Source organism: Pseudophryne corroboree, chromosome 12 (assembly GCF_028390025.1).
Source record: "Pseudophryne corroboree isolate aPseCor3 chromosome 12, aPseCor3.hap2, whole genome shotgun sequence".
Lineage (NCBI taxonomy): Eukaryota > Metazoa > Chordata > Amphibia > Anura > Myobatrachidae > Pseudophryne > Pseudophryne corroboree.
Window position 1 is genome coordinate 77,602,014 of NC_086455.1, and position 21,102 is coordinate 77,623,115.

A 21,102-nucleotide genomic window follows, 5' to 3' on the forward strand; every position below is an offset into this window, starting at 1 on the left:
AAAAGGTAATATAATTGCTGCCCAGGGCGCGCCCCCCCCCAGCGCCCTGCACCCTACAGTGACCGGAGTGTGTGGTGTGCTGTGGGAGCAATGGCGCACAGCTGCAGTGCTGTGCGCTACCTTAATGAAGACAGGAGTCTTCTGCCGCCGATTTCATCGTTCTTCTGGCTCTGCGAGGGGGACGGCGGCGCGGCTCCGGGAACGGACGATCGAGGTCAGGCCCTGTGTTCGAACCCTCTGGAGCTAATGGTGTCCAGTAGCCTAAGAAGCACAAGCTAGCTGCACGCAGGTAGGTTTGCTTCTCTCCCCTCAGTCCCACGTAGCAGTGAGTCTGTTGCCAGCAGATCTCACTGAAAATAAAAACCGAACAAATACTTTCTTTCTAGCAAGCTCAGGAGAGCCCACTAGGAGCACCCAGCTCTGGCCGGGCACAGATTCTAACTGAGGTCTGGAGGAGGGGCATAGAGGGAGGAGCCAGTGCACACCAGATAGTACCTAATCTTTCTTTTAGAGTGCCCAGTCTCCTGCGGAGCCCGTCTATTCCCCATGGTCCTTACGGAGTTCCCAGCATCCACTAGGACGTCAGAGAAATATCCTTCATCGCTATAATCATGTAACGTATAGCTTTTGTCATTTTTGGTTGCCATTTTGCATCATCGTCGTCGACACTAGAGTCAGAATCCGTGTCGACATCTGTGTCAACCATTTTGGATAGTGGGCGCTTTTGAGACCCTGAGGGCCTCTGTGCTGTAGGATCAGGCATGGGTTGAGACCCTGACTGGCCCGAGGTATCAGCTTTATCCAACCTTTTATGTAAGGAGTTTACATTATCATTTAACACCTTCCACATATCCATCCAATCAGGTGTCGGCACCGTCGGCGGTGACACGTCAGTCAACTGCACTTGCTCTGCCTCCACATAGCCCTCTTCGTCAAACATGTCGACACACGCGTACCGACACCACACACACAGGGGAAGCTCTAACTGAGGACAGGACCCCCACAAGGCCTTTTGGAGAGACAGAGTCTGCCAGCACACACCCCAGCGCTATATAACCCAGGGATTACACAGTAACTTAGTGTTTACCCAGTAGCTGCATTATGATTTATGCGCCTAAATTTATGTGCCCCCCCTCTCTTTTTCACCCTTCTACCGTGATTCTGCAGGGGAGAGCCTGGGGAGCTTCCTCTCAGCGGAGCTGTGAAAGGAAAATGGCGCTGGTGAGTGCTGAGGAAGAAGGCCCCGCCCCCTCAGCGGCGGGCTTCTGTCCCGCGATTTCTTGTAAAATAAATGGCGGGGGCTCATACATATAACAGTGTGCCACTGTCTATATGCAGCATTCGCCAGGAGGTAACAATTGCTGCCCAGGGCGCCCCCCCCCCCCCTGCGCCCTGCAGTCACCGGAGTGTGTGGGTTAGTGTGGGCGCAATGGCGCACAGCTGCAGTGCTGTGCGCTACCTCATGAGAAGACAGAAGTCTTCTGCCGCCGATTTCGATGTCTTCTCCGCTTCTGCCGGCTTCTGTCTTCTGGCTCTGCGAGGGGGACGGCGGCGCAACCTAGCCACAGTTAGTAGGTTTGCTTCTCTCCCCTCAGTCCCTCGTAGCGGAGAGTCTGTTGCCAGCAGAAGCTCTCTGAAAATAAAAAACCTAACTAAAATACTTTCTTATTAGCAAGCTCAGGAGAGCTCACTAAAAGCACCCAGCTCTGTCCGGGCACAGATTCTAACTGAGGTCTGGAGGAGGGGCATAGAGGGAGGAGCCAGTGCACACCAGATAGTACTAAATCTTTCTTTAGAGTGCCCAGTCTCCTGCGGAGCCCGCTATTCCCCATGGTCCTTACGGAGTCCCCAGCATCCACTAGGACATCAGAGAAATGGGGTGTGGCTTTGTGAAAACTAGGCCACGCCCCCATTTTTGGGCGCGCGCCCGATAGTGGCTCTTGCCCTTTACTACGGATCTTTTCTGGCTCTTTGCCTCTTACAGGTTGGCCGCCCCTGTTGTAAGACAACAAAGCTGCTTCTTAACATTGATCTTTACGCAATTCTAATAAATACGTTTTAATCCTGTTCCATGTGACAAATGTCATTCTTGGGGTATGGTTCTCCGACTGCCGCACCAACATTACATGTACAAACAATGTATGAAAGAGAAACTAGAGATCAATTAACAATCTAATTTTGTTTACTTATGTTCCAAGTGGAGATGAACACCGGTGTCATTTTGCAATCATAAGTAAATTGCTGGTTATAGTCCAACAAAAAAACAAACAGACTTAAGAGGCCACACCTAGAAACTTAACTTGAATGCCCCAGGTCACAATAAGGAGCAGAAACACCTCTAGAATATGATCCCAATTGTGATATTTATATAAAAAAAAAAAAAAACCACACACGTTTCTTTCTAGTTTTAGATTCCAATATCTTTTCTCTATGTCTTGGTTTATATTACTCAGTGATAAACCTGTGAATTCCTGCTTACCTGGAACAGTTCGATGTAAAAAAATCCTTCTAATTATTTGCAGAGTGTGAAGATGGATTCGCATGTATTCAGGGGTTGGGTATACAGGACCGGTGGTCAGGAAACCGGCCGTCGCCATACAGACATTGGGACCCTGGCGGCAGTATGCCGGCAGGGGCGAGGGGGGGGGGAAAGGGGGGATGGGAAGCAAGTGCATACTCATTGCTAGTCGGCATGCAGACTGTCGGGATTGTAACTGGTCGGGAACTAGGGGGAGGTATTTTGACCGGGGTCACATAACTACATCCCATCAAGTGATATACTAGATTGTGTAGTCCCCAACCCTTCCAAAACAGTCATGAGCCTTGGAATACTGCAGTGGGAAATTTTATAGGTACACCTTTCTAGTATGGAGTAGGACCCCTCTTTGCCACAAAACTGCCTGAATCCTTCTTGCTTGCCAAGTATTTAACAGGGAGCTGGATACATTCTAATCTGTGGTTTACGTGACAGCTTCAAACATTTGCGGCTGATTTATTAGCGGCACATTAGTTTGATGAATCTTCCACTTAAATACACCACAAAGTTCTCTATTGGATTAAAATCTGGTGGCAATGGAGGACACTTAACTCTGTCATGATCATGGAACCATCATGAGATGTGCGCTCTGCGACACTACACCCAAACCTGCTGGATGTAGCCATCGGGGGTGGGTAATAAGTTTCCCTCCAGCTGCTGCGAGACTACACATTCCAACAAGCACTGACATAAGTTTTGCTGTAACTCCATGCCGATATGTATCGTTCATCAGCAGCTGGAGGGCTACTTACTGCCCAAGATGGGTAGACATGGGCCATATAGGGATGCACATGGTCAGCAAAAATATTCTGGCAGATTGTGGCATGTAAACGATGCTCAACTGGTAGTAAGAAAAACGGGATTTTAATAACTACCGGTAAATCCCTTTCTCGTAGTCCATAAGGGATACTGGTGTTCACTTAATACGATGGGGTATAGAAGGGGTCCAAAAGAGCCAGTGCACTTTAAATTTCTTCAACTGGGTGTGCTGGCTCCTCCCCTCTATACCTCCTCCCACAGGCAGTTATACGTAAAAATAGTGCCCGAAGGAGAAAGTACATACTTGAGAAGGAACACAACAACAAGAAATGGTGAAATTCACACACCAGCACACCATAACATAAAACAACCAGCAACGGCTGGAACAAAATAGCAACAGCTGAACAGGTAACTTTTCAAAAAGAAAAACCTGTAGAGAAGTCAACGCACAGAGGCGGGTGTCCAGCATCCCTTATGGACTACGAGAAAGGGATTTAGCGGTAGGTATTAAAATCCCGTTTTCTCTGGCATACATTAGAGATACTGGGGTTCACTTAATACGATGAGGACGTCACAAAGCATCCATAACAGGCGGGAACGTGCGGAGATGCCTGCTGTCCTGTCTGTCCAAACTGGGTATCCATTTTGGCCAGGATATCAAACTAGAACTTCACAAAGGTGTTCTTCCCAGACCAGGTAGCTGCTCGGCATAGTAGCAAGGCAGAGACTCCACGGGCAGCCGCCCAGAAAGACCCCACTGATCTTGTAGAGTGGGCCTTCAAAGACTGTGGAACGGGCAAGGCTGCCGACACATAAGACTGTTGGATAGTCAACCTAATCCAACAAGCAATGGACTGCTTAGAAGCAGGGAAACCCTTTTTCTGTGCATCATACAGCACGAACAAGTAATCAGTCTTTCTGATCTGAGCCGTTCTCTTGACAGATCTTCAAGGCCCTTACGGCATCTAACGATTCCGGAGGAGCAGATGTACCAGAACTTGACGGGACTACAATTGGCTGATTCAAGTGGAATGCAGAGACAACCTTCAGCAGGAACTGCTGTCTAGTACTGAGCTCAGTTCTGTCCTTGTAAAAGACCAAGTAGGGACTTTTACACGATAGGGCCCCCAATTCTGAGACATGCCTAGCAGAAACCAGGGCCAGCAACATCACCGCCTTCCACCATCATCAAAAGGATCAAACCAAAAGGACTGTAGATATTCCAAGTCCCAGGGTGCCGTGGGCGGCACAAATGGAGCCTGTATGTGGAGAACTCCCTCCAAGAAGGTCTGAACTTCTGGCAACACTGGCAACTTCTTCGGGAAAAAAATTGAGGAGCGCTGAAATCTGTCCCTTAAAGGGAACCCAGACATAAGATCTTATCCACACCAGTCTGTAGGAAACATAAGAGACGTCCTAAGTGGAACTCTGCAGGTGGATATGTGCGTTCCTCGCACCAGGAGACATATCTCCTCCAGATATGATGATAGTGTTTTGACAATACAGGTTTTCTGGCCTGAACCATGGTTGCAATAACCTTCGTGGAAAGGACTTTGCGAGCTAGGATGCTCCGCTCAACTTCCAAGCCGTCAAACGAAGTCGCCGTAAGTCCGGGTAGATGAACGGTCCCTGTTGCAGAAGATCTTCTCAGTGGCAGAGGCCAAGGGTCTGTTGCGGACATGTCCAGAAGATCTGCGTACCACGCCCTCCGAGACCAAATTTGGAGCAATCAATTGCCAGGACTCTGATTCGTCTGAGCACCCTCGGGAGCAACGGAATCGGAGGAAACAGGTAGACCAACCGATAAGGCCAAGGAGACGTCAGCGCATCTATTGCCCTCGCCTGAGGGTCCCTTGTTCTTGAGCAATACCAGCAAAGCTTCTTGTTGAGTCGAGAAGCCATCATGTCCATCTGTGGGCAGCCCCACAAGTCGACGATCTGTTGAAATACCTGTTGGTGGAGACCCCACTCTCCCGGGTGGAGATCATGGCGACTGAGGAAGTCCGCTTCCCAGTTGTCCACCCCCGGAATGAAGATGGCGGACATCGCTTTTGCATTTCTTTCTGCCCAGAGGAGTATTTTTGACACCTCTCACATGCAAGCTCTGCTTTTTGTCCCTCCTTGTCGATTTATGTAAGCCACTGCCGTGGCGTTGTCCGACTGAACTTCGATCACCCGATCTCTTAGCAGAGGAGAGGCCTGAAGCAGAGCATTGTAGATCGCCCGAAGTTCTAGAATGTTGATTGGAAGAAGGGCTTAGTGGGCTGACCATCTGCCCTGGAACAGAGCCCCTTGGGTGACCGTTCCCCATCCTCACAGTAGCGTCTGTCGTGAGGAGGATCCAATCCTGAATCCCAAAACTGCGACCTTCCAGTAGGTTGGAGGACTGTAGCCACCACATGAGGGAGATCCTGGCCTGAGGAGACAGCCAAATTATCCGGTGCATTTGAAGATGTTATCCAGACCACTTGCTCAGGAGATCCAATTGAAAATTTCTGGCAATGGAACCTTCCATTTTGAATGGCTTCGTAGGAGGCTACCATCTTTCCCAACAACTTTATGCAAAGATGAATGGATATCGGAGTAGGCCGTAGGACTAGTCGTGCCATCTCCTGATGTGTTTTTGCTTTGTCCTCTGAGAGGAACACTTTCTGGGCCACAGTATCCAACCACATTGCCAGGAATAGGGTTTGCTCCAAGTGGGACTTCTGGAAATTGAGGATCCACTCATGGTGTGACAGAAGTTGGATAGTGCGGCCTATATGGAGCAATAAAAGCTCCCTGGATCTTGCCTTTATCAAGAGATCGTCCAGATAAGGGACAATATTGACCCCCTGGACCCGGAGTTGGAACAACATCTCCGCCATCACCTTGGTGAATACCCTCGGGGCTGTGGATAGGCCAAAGGGTAGGGCCTGGAACTGGTAGTGATCGTTCAGCAGGGCAAGCCTGGTGAGGCGGCCAAATGGGGATATGGAGATAAGCACCCTTTATATCCAGAGAGACCAGGTACTCCCGTTACTCCAGGCCTGCAATCACTGCTCTCAAGGATTCCATCTTGAACTTGAAAACCTTGTGGTAAGGGTTCAAGGATTTTAGATGCAGACTGGGCCGTAGCGAACCGTCCGGTTTCGGAACCCTCTCCCTGTTGTGGCAGTGGTACTGGAACAATGACCTTGGACTGGACCAACTTTAGGATAGCCTGTTGCAGCGTAACCCGTATATCCTCCAAAGCTGGTAAGCCTGATTTGAAAAATCATTGGGGAGGAGCGCTGTTGAACTCCAGCTTGCAGCCCTGGGAAATTAGGTTCCTTACCCAGGTATCCTGGCAGGATCAGTCCCAGATGCAGCTGAAGTGGCGCAGACGAGCTCCCACCTCGAGGTCCCCTCGGGGTGGGGAGGCACAGTCATGCTGAGGCTTTTGAGAAAGCTGCACTGGCGCTTTGTTCCTGGGAAACACCAGCAGCTGGTTTTCTTGACTTGCCTCTGGTGCCTCGTGCCGCATTGGAGGCACCTCTGGCTCTTGATCTGAACCTGGTGGTCCGAAAAGACTGGTTGGACAGCCCTGGGTAGGAACGCCTAGCTGGCGGGGCCCCTGAGGGGAGAAACATGGATTTTCCTGCAGTGACCTTAGAAATCCATGTATCTTATTCAACCCCGAAGAGCCACTCCCCTAAGAAAGGGAGAGACTCCACACTGCACTTGGAATCTGCGTCCGCAGTCTACTGATGCAGCCACAAAGCTCTGCTCGCTGATACTGCCATAGTAGTAGTACTATCATTAATAGTGCCTATTTCCTTGAGAGAGTCACACAACACGCGTGCAGTGTCTTTAATGTGTTTGTGGAGGGTCACCGTAGTGACATGGGGCATATCCCCCGCAAGGCCCTCTTGAAGTTGAGTCACCCAAGTATGGATGGCATGAGACATCCAGCAACCCGCTATCACAGGTCTTTGTGATACGCCAGCCGCTGTGTAAATAGACTTTAGTGTAGTTTCTATTTTCCTGTCCCCAGTGTCTTTGAGCTGAAAAGACTCAGGGGCCGGCAGTACCACCTTCTTAGAGAGGCGAGAGACCGAGACATCAACGGCTGGGGGTTTTTCTCAATGTTTCCTAACTTCCAGTGTAAATGGGAAAGAGCGTAAAAACTTCCTTGTAACCCGATATCTTTTATCAGGAGTTTTCCAGGCTTGTTTAAAAACCTCATCTAGTTCCATCGAATCAGGGAAGGTTATGTTACGCTTCTACGCTAGGAAAAATGACTGCGGTGCAGAAGTGTCTTACAAAGGGATTTTTACTACATCCCTGATAGCAAGAATGAGGGGCTCAATACCCTGTGCAGAAGTGGAATCTTCTATATCAGGTTCCAATTCCTCCCCCTCCTCCAGAATATCCTCATCAGATTCTGAGAGTAGAGCAGGCAGCCCATGTTTAAGAGGCCCTGAACTAGTGAGGTGGGCCGTCTTTCATCAGCCTTAGTAGCCTGATTGCAGTTGTTGTGTTGTCTATTTATTAGCATTGAGCCGAGATGACATGTCTGTCATCATAGTCTTTAGGGCACTGAGCAAGGATGGCTCCTGACTCTTTCCCCCTTCCTTCCTCCACACTAACTTGGGAGGACTGACTGGATTGGTCACAAGATAGGGAACCAGTGGTAGAAGGGGAGAATCTGATGTGACAAACCTTGCATACTGCGTGTTTGACCATAATTACAGTAACAACATACACACAGACCAGTACAATAACAAGCCTGCCCTTACTGTGTGCGAGATGGAGACCTAGAGTGAGAGGAGGCTGAATATAGTTTTATCACTGTAAAAAACGGATTACTTGTCCTATTCAGGACATTAGATTGTGTACAATAGCGGCTCTCCCCCTTGTAATACACCCCTGTACCAGTTTCCTGTGTATCCTCAAGTGTCTGGAAGAACTATGTGTCCTTGCTGCTGCAGCGCTGAGCAGAGGAAGGTGCCAAAATGCTGCTGGTCCCGCTCAGAAGAAGCACCGCCCCCAGTAATGGCGACGGAGCTACAGAGAAAATTTATACTGGCACAAATAACACGTTCCCGTCCCACAGTCTTTGGCTGGCGGGCACCCGGGACATAGCTTACCGCCTCCCGGTGCTTCCGTCCACGTCACTCATCTGGATAGGAGTCATTTCTTGATGCGTTTCTCAGCCAATCACCAGCGGCTGTTTCATCAGAAGTCATTGTGTTCATTACAGGCAGTTGTGTCTAAAAGAGATTGCTCCAGTTCAGCTCTTTGTTGTGCAACTACGTCCATGTACTGCATATATAATTCCTAAAGGAGAGATTTTATATCAAGTTGGTATTATTGAGTTTATATTGTGTTATTTGTGCTGATTTTAATTATATTTCAATATTAAAAACCCTGATAATATTGGGACAGCGCTTTCAACAGTTTTTTTCTGTTTAATCTTTATTGGGGGTCAGCACCTCACAAATTGAAAGCAGTAGTCTATATTGAAGGTTAAATTATTTATATAGGTGCAACAACTCACACACACACACATTCCAGCTAAGCGCTTCCTTAGATTTTATATTTGGGCACATGTAAATGCGAAGATGTGCACTGCACATCAGGAAGATGACTGGTAAGGGTGTATGCACTTACCAATTGTCAGATAGGTCAGCCGGACGATCTGCCATCCTATTGTGTACCAAGTACTACAGTTTCGCTAAAGTTGGGTACACACTACAAAGATAGATAGTTTGTTTGAGCAACAAAAAATTATATAGGTAGAGGATCGGCAGGTGTATACACCCAATGGGACTGATTCAATTGTGTCCTGCAACCCCTACTGGACATCTATAGCAATGGGTGTCTATTGATGCTATTCAATTGTTGCTCCGATTGGACACCATTACTAGTTAAGTCGCCTGACAGCTCTGGCTTTAGCCTCACAAAGTGGCTAAACCTGTCTAAAGCGCTTGAGTGGGCATACAAAGACCGGGGTTGGGTGTCCAAACTACAGACTTTAACACATTTTTTATTGCACTTCCTGAGGCTGCGAGGAAAAAAAAAAAAAAAGTGACCGCTAATAGGCGTCTATTGGAAAAACTGAACAGCTCCAATAGATTCCTTTAGATGGCCAGCGGTGTCGCAATTGAATAGGCCCCAATATGTCTAATCGAGTCCAACTTCCCGTACACTGGCTACAAGGTCCGGCCGCATCGACATTACAGCCGGGCAGGCATTACAGTTGTGATGTCCGGCCTGACATTTTAGGTGGGTGATTGATAAGTATACAGGTTACCTCATTAGCCTCTCTGTCGGTGTGAAGGCAAGACTGCCACTTCGTCTTTCTAGTGTGTACCCAGCCGTACCTACTTCCCTGTACTATAGAACCCAACTTTCTCTTCTGACGTGCAAAACTGATTCTCTATACACAAAATCGCAAATTCTGCTTTAGAGAGCAGAAAATAAAATTGCTATCATGTCTGCCTAAAGTTTACCATTTAGATTTAAACTTGACAAAATGAATAGTCAGGAACACCTTTTTCACAAGACTAGGACTACCTGATTACTATAAATACTGTTAATTGACACAAAACAGTTTTATTTTTTTCTAATAAATATCTACACACTGAAGTACAAAGAGTCATGGTATATGTACCTAGTATCGTGCAGGACACCCTCTAGCCAGGTGAAGTGCAGCCACTATACGTGGCATCGATTCCATATGTGGACGGAAGACCTCTTTAGCGATATTGACCCATGCAGTCTGGACAACTTCCCATAGCTCCCTGAGATTTATAAGTGTGGGATCTTGGGACCAAATAGACCTCTTCACCATGTCCCATAAATTCTCAATTGAATTCATGTCAGGTGAACGTGGTGGCCACACCTTTCTTTAGAACTTCAGCAAAGCCAACTTTGACATGATGAGGGAAGCTTTAAGGGACACTGAATGGGAAATTATGTTTCAAGGAAAAAACACTACAGAGAAATGGGAGGCGTTAACATCACTGCTCGATGAGATTACTCGTAAATTTATTCCCATAGGCAGCACACAAAGGACTAAAAACTCCAAACCAATGTGGCTTAACAAAAATATTAAGGAATTAATGGGCAAAAAAAGGAGAGCATTCAAAACATACAAATCAGACGGGAAGGCGGAGTCATTCCAGTACTATAAGTTTTGCAACAAAATATGCAGAAAAGAAATCAGAGCGGCTAAAGTAGAAACTGAAAAGCTAGTAGCAAAGGAAAGTAAATCAAACCCCCGCAAAAATGTTAAATATATCAACAGCAAAAGATTAAAGAAGGAGAGTATAGGCCCTTTAAAGGACAAACTGGGAGGCTTAATAAAAAACGATAACGACAGAGCGGATAAATGAAACAAGTTTTTTTCATCGGTATTTACAATCGAGGAGCAGATGCATGAACTAACACCCAACCTCAATAAGGATAATGTCCCACTGCTAAGTGCTTATTTAAGTGAGGAGGAAGTCTATGACCGATTGAAAAAAAAATAAAAAATAAGATTTTACTTACCGATAAATCTATTTCTCGTAGTCCGTAGTGGATGCTGGGGACTCCGTCAGGACCATGGGGATTAGCGGCTCCGCAGGAGACAGGGCACAAAAATAAAGCTTTAGGATCAGGTGGTGTGCACTGGCTCCTCCCCCTATGACCCTCCTCCAAGCCTCAGTTAGGATACTGTGCCCGGACGAGCGTACACAATAAGGAAGGATTTTGAATCCCGGGTAAGACTCATACCAGCCACACCAATCACACCGTACAACTTGTGATCTGAACCCAGTTAACAGTATGACAACGTAGGAGCCTCTGAACAGACGGCTCACAACAAGAACAACCCGATTTTTTTGTAACAATAACTATGTACAAGTATTGCAGACAATCCGCACTTGGGATGGGCGCCCAGCATCCACTACGGACTACGAGAAATAGATTTATCGGTAAGTAAAATCTTATTTTCTCTAACGTCCTAGTGGATGCTGGGGACTCCGTCAGGACCATGGGGATTATACCAAAGCTCCCAAACGGGCGGGAGAGTGCGGATGACTCTGCAGCACCGAATGAGAGAACTCCAGGTCCTCTTTAGCCAGGGTATCAAATTTGTAGAATTTTACAAACGTGTTCTCCCCCGACCACGTAGCTGCTCGGCAGAGTTGTAATGCCGAGACCCCTCGGGCAGCCGCCCAGGATGAGCCCACCTTCCTTGTGGAATGGGCCTTGACAGATTTAGGCTGTGGCAGGCCTGCCACAGAATGTGCAAGTTGAATTGTGCTACAAATCCAACGAGCAATCGTCTGCTTAGAAGCAGGAGCACCCAGCTTGTTGGGTGCATACAGTATAAACAGCGAGTCAGATTTTCTGACTCCAGCCGTCCTTGAAATATATATTTTCAATGCCCTGACAACGTCCAGCAACTTGGAATCCTCCAAATCGCTAGTAGCCGCAGGCACCACAATAGGCTGGTTCAGGTGAAACGCTGACAACACCTTAGGCAGAAAATGAGGACGCGTCCGCAGTTCTGCCCTGTCCGAATGGAAAATCAGATATGGGCTTTTATACGATAAAGCCGCCAATTCTGACACTCTCCTGGCTGAAGCCAGGGCCAGTAGCATGGTTACTTTCCATGTAAGATATTTCAAATCTGCCGATTTGAGTGGCTCAAACCAATGGGATTTGAGAAAATCCAAAACTACATTAAGGTCCCACGGAGCCACTGGGGGCACAACCGGGGGCTGTATATGTAGTACTCCTTTTACAAAAGTCTGAACTTCAGGAACTGAAGCCAATTCTTTCTGGAAGAAAATCGACAGGGCCGAAATTTGAACCTTAATGGACCCCAACTTGAGGCCCATAGACAATCCTGTTTGCAGGAAATGTAGGAATCAACCCAATTGAAATTCCTCCGTAGGGGCCTTCCTGGCCTCACACCACGCAACATATTTTCTCCAAATGCGGTGATAATGTTGTGCAGTCACCTCCTTCCTGGCTTTAACCAGTGTAGGAATGACCTCTTCTGGAATGCCTTTTTCCCTTAGAATTCGGCGTTCAACCGCCACGCCGTCAAACGCAGCCGCGGTAAGTCTTGGAATAGACACGGTCCCTGCTGAATCAGGTCCCGTCTTAGAGGTAGAGGCCACGGATTTTCCGTGAGCATCTCCTGAAGTTCCGGGTACCAAGTTCTTCTTGGCCAATCCGGAGCCACGAGTATCGTTCTTACTCCCCTTTGCCGTATAATTCTCAGTACTTTGGGTATGAGAGGCAGAGGAGGAAATACATACACTGACTGGAACACCCACGGTGTTACCAGAGCGTCCACAGCTATTGCCTGAGGGTCTCTTGACCTGGCGCAATACCTGTCCAGTTTTTTGTTGAGGCGAGACGCCATCATATCCACCTTTGGTTTTTCCCAACGGTTCACAATCATGTGGAAGACTTCTGGATGAAGTCCCCACTCTCCCGGGTGTAGATCGTGTCTGCTGAGGAAGTCTGCTTCCCAGTTGTCCACTCCCGGAATGAACACTGCTGACAGTGCTATCACATGATCTTCCGCCCAGCGAAGAATCCTTGCAGCTTCTGCCATTGCTCTCCTGCTTCTTGTGCCGCCCTGTCTGTTTACGTGGGCGACTGCCGTGATGTTGTCCGACTGGATCAACACCGGCTGACCCTGAAGCAGGGGTTTTGCCAGGCTTAGAGCATTGTAAATCGCTCTTAGCTCCAGTATATTTATGTGAAGAGACATCTCCAGGCTTGACCATACTCCCTGGAAGTTTCTTCCCTGTGTGACCGCTCCCCAGCCTCTCAGACTGGCATCTGTGGTCACCAGGACCCAGTCCTGTATGCCGAATCTGCGGCCTTCTAACAGATGAGCACTCTGCAACCACCACAGAAGAGACACCCTTGTCCGTGGCGATAAGGTTATCCGCTGATGCATCTGCAGATGCGATCCGGACCATTTGTCCAGCAGATCCCACTGAAAAGTTCGTGCGTGGAATCTGCCGAATGGGATTGCTTCGTAAGAAGCCACCATCTTTCCCAGGACTCTTGTGCATTGATGCACAGACACTTTTCCTGGTTTTAGGAGGTTCCTGACAAGTTCGGATAACTCCTTGGCTTTCTCCTCCGGAAGAAACACCTTTTTCTGAACAGTGTCCAGAATCATTCCCAGAACAGCAGACGTGTTGTCGGGGTCAACTGAGATTTTGGAAAATTCAGAATCCACCCGTGTTGTTGCAGCACTACTTGGGTTAGTGCTACTCCGTCCTCCAGCTGTTCTCTGGACCTTGCCCTTATCAGGAGATCGTCCAAGTAAGGGATAATTAATACGCCTCTTCTTCGCAGAAGAATCATCATTTCGGCCATTACCTTGGTAAAGACCCGAGGTGCCGTGGACAATCCAAACAGCAGCGTCTGAAACTGATAATGACAGTTTTGCACCATGAACCTGAGGTACCCTTGATGTGAAGGGCAAATTGGGACATGCAGGTAAGCATCTTTTATGTCCAGGGACACCATAAAGTCCCCTTCTTCCAGATTCGCTATCACTGCTCTGAGTGATTCCATCTTGAACTTGAATTTTTGTATGTACAGGTTCAAAGATTTCAGATTTAGAATAGGTCTTACCGAGCCGTCCGGCTTCGGTACCACAAATAGCGTAGAGTAATACCCCTTTTCCTGTTGTAGGAGGGGTACCTTGACTATCACCTGCTGAGAAAACAGCTTGTGAATGGCTTCCAATACCGTCGCCCTGTCTGAGGGAGACGTTGGCAAAGCAGACTTTAGGAACCGGCGAGGGGGAGACTTCTCGAATTCCAACCTGTAACCCTGAGATACTACGTGCAGGATCCAGGGGTCCACCTGTGAGCAAGCCCACTGCGCGCTGAAATTCTTGAGTCGACCCCCCACCGTTCCTGAGTCCGCTTGTAAAGCCCCAGCGTCATGCTGAGGGCTTTGCAGAACCCGCGGAGGGCTTCTGTTCCTGGGAAGGAGCTGCTTGCTGCCCTCTCTTACCCTTTCCTCTGCCTCGGGGCAGATATGACTGTCCTTTTGCCCGCTTCTTATAGGACCGAAAGGACTGCGGCTGAAAAGACGGTGTCTTTTTCTGTTGGGAGGGGGTCTGAGGTAAAAAGGTGGATTTCCCGGCAGTTGCCGTGGCCACCAAATCCGATAGACCGACGCCAAATAATTCCTCCCCTTTATACGGCAATACTTCCATATGCCGTTTGGAATCACCTGACCACTGTCGTGTCCATAAACATCTTCTGGCAGATATGGACATCGCACTTACTCTCGATGCCAGAGTGCAAATATCCCTCTGAGCATCTCGCATATAAAGAAAAGCATCCTTTAATTGCTCTAAAGTCTGTAAAATACTGTCCCTATCCAGGGTATCAATATTTTCAGTCAGGGAATCCGACCAGACCACCCCAGCACTGCACATCCAGGCTGAGGCGATGGCTGGTCGCAGTATAACACCAGTATGTGTGTATATACTTTTTAGGGTAGTTTCCAGCCTCCTATCAGCTGGATCCTTGAGGGCGGCCGTATCAGGAGACGGTAACGCCACTTGTTTTGATAAGCGTGTGAGCGCCTTATCCACCTTAGGGGGCGTTTCCCAGCGCGCCCTAACCTCTGGCGGGAAAGGGTATAATGCCAATAACTTTTTTGAAATTAGCACTTTTCTATCTGGGTTAACCCACGCTTCATCACATACATCATTCAATTCCTCTGATTCAGGAAAAACTACAGGTAGTTTTTTCACCCCCCACATAATACCCCTTTTTGTGGTACTTGTAGTATCAGAGATATGCAAAGCCTCCTTCATTGCCGTGATCATATAACGTGTGGCCCTACTGGAAAATACGTTTGTTTCTTCACCGTCGACACTAGATTCAGTGTCCGTGTCTGGGTCTGTGTCGACCGACTGAGGTAAAGGGCGTTTTACAGCCCCTGATGGTGTCTGAGACGCCTGGGCAGGTACTAACTGGTTTTCCGGCCGTCTCATGTCGTCAACTGATTTTTGTAATGTGCTGACATTATCACGTAATTCCATAAACAAAGCCATCCATTCCGGTGTCGACTCCCTGGGGGGTGACATCACCATTACCGGCAATTGCTCTGCCTCCACACCAACATCGTCCTCATACATGTCGACACACACGTACCGACACACAGCAGACACACAGGGAATGCTCTATTGAAGACAGGACCCCACTAGCCCTTTGGGGAGACAGAGGGAGAGTTTGCCAGCACACACCCAAGCGCTAGAATATATATGGGAACAACCCTATATAAGTGTTGTATCCTTATAGCAGCTTAAATATAGTAATATCGCCAAAAAAAGTGCCCCCCCTCTCTGTTTTACCCTGTTTCTGTAGTGCAGTGCAGGGGAGAGTCCTGGGAGCCTTCCTCACAGCGGAGCTGAGCAGGAAAATGGCGCTGTGTGCTGAGGAGAATAAGCCCCGCCCCCTGTTTCGGCGGGCTCTTCTCCGGAGTTTGTGAGATCTGGCAGGGGTTAAATACATCCATATAGCCTCAAGGGCTATATGTGATGTATTTTTTAGCCATAAAAAGGTATTATACATTGCTGCCCAGGGCGCCCCCCCAGCGCCCTGCACCCTCCGTGACCGCTGTGTGAAGTGTGCTGACAACAATGGCGCACAGCTGCAGTGCTGTGCGCTACCTCAGGAAGACTGAAAAGTCTTCTGCCGCCTGCTTCTGGACCTCTTCCATCTTCGGCATCTGCAAGGGGGGTCGGCGGCGCGGCTCCGGGACCGGACTCCATGGCTGGGCCTGTGTTCGATCCCTCTGGAGCTAATGGTGTCCAGTAGCCTAAGAAGCCAATCCATCCTGCACGCAGGTGAGTTGACTTCTCTCCCCTAAGTCCCTCAATGCAGTGAGCCTGTTGCCAGCAGGACTCACTGAAAATAAAAAACCTAAACACTTTTTCTAAGCAGCTCTTTAGGAGAGCCACCTAGATTGCACCCTGCTCGGACGGGCACAAAAACCTAACTGAGGCTTGGAGGAGGGTCATAGGGGGAGGAGCCAGTGCACACCACCTGATCCTAAAGCTTTATTTTTGTGCCCTGTCTCCTGCGGAGGCGCTAATCCCCATGGTCCTGACGGAGTCCCCAGCATCCACTAGGACGTTAGAGAAATAGATTTTAAACCTACCGGTAAATCTTTTTCTCCTAGTCCGTAGAGGATGCTGGGGACTCCGTAAGGACCATGGGGTATAGACGGGCTCCACAGGAGACATGGGCACTCTAAGACTTTAGATGGGTGTGAACTGGCTCCTCCCTTTATGCCCCTCCTCCAGATCTCAGTTAGAGAACTGTGCCCAGAGGAGACAGACAGTACGAGGAAAGGATTTTTGTTAATCTAAGGGCGAGATACATACCAGCCCACACCATACACACCGTACAACCTGGTATATACCAAACCAGTTAACAGCATGAACAAAACAGCATCAGCGTGAGACTGATCTCAACTGTAACATAACCCTTATGTAAGCAAAAACTATATACAAGCCTTGCAGAAATAGTCCGCACTGGGACGGGCACCCAGCATCCTCTACGGACTAGGAGAAAAAGATTTACCGGTAGGTGTAAAATCTTATTTTCTCTTACGTCCTAGAGGATGCTGGGGACTCCGTAAGGACCATGGGGATTATACCAAAACTCCAAACCGGGCGGGAGAGTGCGGATGACTCTGCAGCACTGATTGAGCAAACGCGAGGTCCTCATCAGCCAGGGTATCAAACTTGTAGAATTTTGCAAAAGTGTTTGAACCCGACCAAGTAGCTGCTCGGCACAACTGTAATGGCGAGACGCCTCGGGCAGCCGCCCAAGAAGAGCCCACCTTGCTAGTGGAATGGGCCTTTACCGAATTTGGTACCGGCAAACCAGCCGTAGAATGAGCCTGCTGAATCGTGTTACAGATCCAGCGAGCAATAGTCTGCTTAGAAGCAGGCGCGCCAACCTTGTTGGCTGCATACAGGACGAACAGAGCCTCTGTTTCCCTAACCCTAGCCGTCCTGGCTACGTAAATTTTTAAGGCCCTGACAACATCCAGGGACTTGGAGTCCTCCAAGTCACCCGTAGCCACAGGCACCACAATAGGTTGGTTCATATGAAACAACGACACCACCTTAGGTAGAAATTGAGGATGAGTCCTCAACTCTGCTTGATCCTCATGGAAAATCAGATAGGGGCTCTTGTGAGACAAAGCCGCCAATTTGGACACCCTCCTCGCAGATGCCAAGGCCAACAACATGACCACTTTCCAAGTGAGAAATTTTAATTCAACCGTTTGAAGAGGTTCAAACCAGTGTGATTTAAGGAACTGTAACAGCACGTTAAGGTCCCACGGTGCCACTGGGGAACAAAAGGAGGTTGGCTGTGCAGCACTCCCTTTACAAAAGTCTGGACTTCTGGGAGAGAAGCCAATTCCTTCTGAAAGAATATAGATAAGGCCGAAATCTGCACCTTAATGGAGCCTAACTTAAGGCCCATATCCACTCCTGTCTGTAGAAAGTGGAGAAAACGACCCAGCTGAAAATCTTCCGTAGGAGCATTCTTGGCTTCACACCAAGATACATATTTCCTCCAGATACGGTGATAATGCTTCGCCGTTACCTCCTTCCTAGCTCTGATTAGAGTAGGGATGACTTCCTCTTGAAACACACAGGGCCCCTGTTGTAACAGGTCCTCCCTGGGAGGAAGAGCCACGGATCTTCTGTGAGCATTTCCTGAAGATCTGAATACCAGGCCCTTCGAGGCCAATCTGGAACAATGAGTATTGTCTGCACTCTTGTTCGTCTTATGATTCTCAATATTTTTGAGATGAGTGGCAGTGAAGGAAACACATAGACTGACTGAAACACCCACAGTGTCAGTAGGGCATCCACCGCCACTGCCTGAGGGTCCCTCGACCTGAAACAATACGTCCAAAGCTTTTTGTTGAGGCGTGACGCCATCATGTCTATTTGAGGAAGGCCCCAACGACTTGTTACCTCTGCAAAGACTTCTTGATGAAGTCCCCACTCTCCTGGAAGGAGATCGTGTCTGCTGAGGAAGTCTGCTTCCCAGTTGTCTACTCCCGGAATGAAGACTGCTGACAGAGCGCTTACATGATTTTCCGCCCAGCGAAGAATCCTGGTGGCTTCTGCCATTGCTGCTCTGCTCCTTGTCCCGCCTTGGCGGTTTACATGCACCACTGCTGTGACGTTGTCTGACTGAATCAGAACGGGTAGGTTGCGAAGAAGACTCTCCGCTTGTTGTAGGCCGTCGTTTATTGCCCTTAATTCCAGCACATTGATGTGTAGACAAGCCTCCTGGCTTGACCATATTCCCTGAAAATTTCTCTCTTGCGTGACTGCTCCCCATACTCGGAGGCTCGCGTCCGTGGTCACAAGAACCCAATCTTGAATGCCGAACCTGCGACCCTCTAGAAGGTGAGCACTCTGAAGCCACCACAGGAGAAATACCCTGGCCCTGGGGGACAGGCAAATCCTCTGATGCATTTGTAGATGGGACCCTGACCACTTGTCCAGAAGGTCCCACTGAAAAGTTCTCGCATGAACCTGCCGAACGGAATGGCCTTGTTTTGGTTTTAGCAGGTCCTTGACCATGTTCTGGAGTTACTGGGCTTTTTCCATTGGGAGAAAAACCCTCTTTTTTTCCCATGTCAAGAACCATGCCCAAAAATGCAAGCCGAGTCGTCGGGACCAACTGCGACTTTGGCAGATTAAGAATCCAGCCGTGTTGTTGTAGTACTCTCAGGGAGAGAGACAGGCTTTTCAGTAACTGATCTCTTGATCTTGCCTTTATAAGGAGATCGCCCAAGTATGGGATAATTGTGACTCCTTGCTTTCGTAGGAGCACCATCATTTCCGCCATTACCTTGGTGAAAATTCTCGGGGCCGTGGAAAGCCCAAACGGCAACGTCTGAAACTGGTAATTACAATCCTGTACAGCGAATCTCAGGTACGCTTGATGAGGCGGATATATGGGGACATGAAGGTATGCATCCTTAATGTCTAGTGACACCATAAAATCCCCCCCTACCAGGCTGGAGATCACTGCCCGGAGAGATTCCATCTTGAATTTGAACCTTTTCAAATACAGGTTCAGGGATTTTAGATTCAGAATTGGTCTGACCGAGCCATCCGGCTTCGGGACCACAAATAGGGTTGAATAAAACCCTTACCCCTGTTGCACTAGGGGAACCTTTATAATCACCTGCTGTTGACATAGCTTTTGTATGGCAGCTGAAACTATTTCCCTCTCTGGGGGAGAAGCTGGCAAGGCAGATTTGAAAAATCGGCGTGGAGGCACCTCTTCGAACTCCAGTGTGTAGCCTTGGGATACAATTTCGACCACCCAAGGATCCAAATCTGACTGAACCCAGACTTGGCTGAAGAGCCGTAGACGTGCCCCCACCGGTGCGGACTCCCTCAGCGGAGCCCCAGTGTCATGCGGTGGATTTTGTAGATGCCGGGGAGGACTTCTGTTCCTGGGAACTAGCCATAGCTGGTGTTCTTTTCCCTCAACCTCTGGCGAGGAAGGAAGAGCCCCGACCCTTTCTGAACTTATGCGACCGAAAGGACTGCATCTGGTATTGAGGTGTTTTCTTTTGCTGTGGGGGAACATAAGGCAAAAAAGAAGACTTACCCGCGGTAGCTGTGGAAACCAGGTCCGCGAGGCCCTCGCCAAATAAAACTTCACCTTTGTAAGGTAAAGCCTCCATATGTCTCTTTGAATCAGCATCACCTGTCGATTGACGGGTCCACAGGGACCTTCTAGCAGAAACTGCCATGGCATTAGCTCTTGAACCCAACAGCCCAATATCTCTCGCAACCTCTCTCATATACAACGCTCAAAATACTATCTTCAGCTAGGGTGTCAATGTCAGATGACAAGTTATCTGTCCACGCTGCAATTGCGCTACCCACCCATGCCGACGCTACTGCCGGTCTGAGCAGGGCACCCGTATGCGTATAAATTGATTTTAAGGTAGTTTCCTGCCTGCGATCCGCAGGATCCTTGAGGGCTGCCGTGTTCGGGGACGGTAGTGCAACCTTTTTGGACAAGCGCGTTAAGGCCTTGTCCACCGTGGGCGAGGATTCCCACCGTAACCTATCCTTTGAGGGGAAAGGATACGCCATAATAATTCTCTTGGGAACCTGCAGTCTCTTGTCTGGAGTTTCCCAAGCCTTTTCAAATAAGGCGTTCAGCTCATGAGATGGAGGAAACGTTACCTCAGGTTTCTTTTCCTTAAACATGCAGACCCACGTGTCAGGGACAGCGGGGTCCTCCGTGATATGCAAAACATCTTTTATTGCAATAATCATATATTGAATACTCTTGGCCACCCTTGGGTGTAACCTTGCATCATCATAGTCGACACTGGAGTCGGAATCCGTGTCGGTATCAGTGTCTGCAATCTGGGAAAATAAGAATTTACTCACCGGTAATTCTATTTCTCGTAGTCCGTAGTGGATGCTGGGTACTCCGTAAGGACCATGGGGTATAGATGGGCTCCGCAGGAGACTGGGCACTCTTAAAAGAAAGATTAGGTACTATATCTGGTGTGCACTGGCTCCTCCCTCTATGCCCCTCCTCCAGACCTCAGTTAGGGAAACTGTGCCTGGAAGAGCTGACATTACTAGGAAAGGATTTGGAATCCAGGGTAAGACTCATACCAGCCACACCAATCACACCGTACAACTTGTGATAACCATACCCAGTTAACAGTATGAACAATAACTGAGCCCCTCTCAACAGATGGCTCATACAATAACCCTT

At 48.6% G+C, this 21,102-nt stretch overlaps 1 protein-coding gene across 6 annotated transcripts in view; it reads right to left on the bottom strand.

Annotated features, from left to right (window-relative positions):
• Positions 1–21,102, bottom strand: part of PSEN1 (presenilin 1) — a 298,128-nt gene that overhangs the window by 247,737 nt on the left and 29,289 nt on the right. For 2 of the 6 annotated variants that reach the window (XM_063947676.1, XM_063947673.1), the window contains exon 2: positions 8,407–8,596. The exons of the other annotated variants lie outside the window; for them this stretch is intronic. The gene's annotated coding sequence lies outside the window, so the exon portion shown is untranslated. The remainder of the gene's footprint in view (positions 1–8,406; positions 8,597–21,102) is intronic. 6 annotated transcript variants of the gene reach the window in all.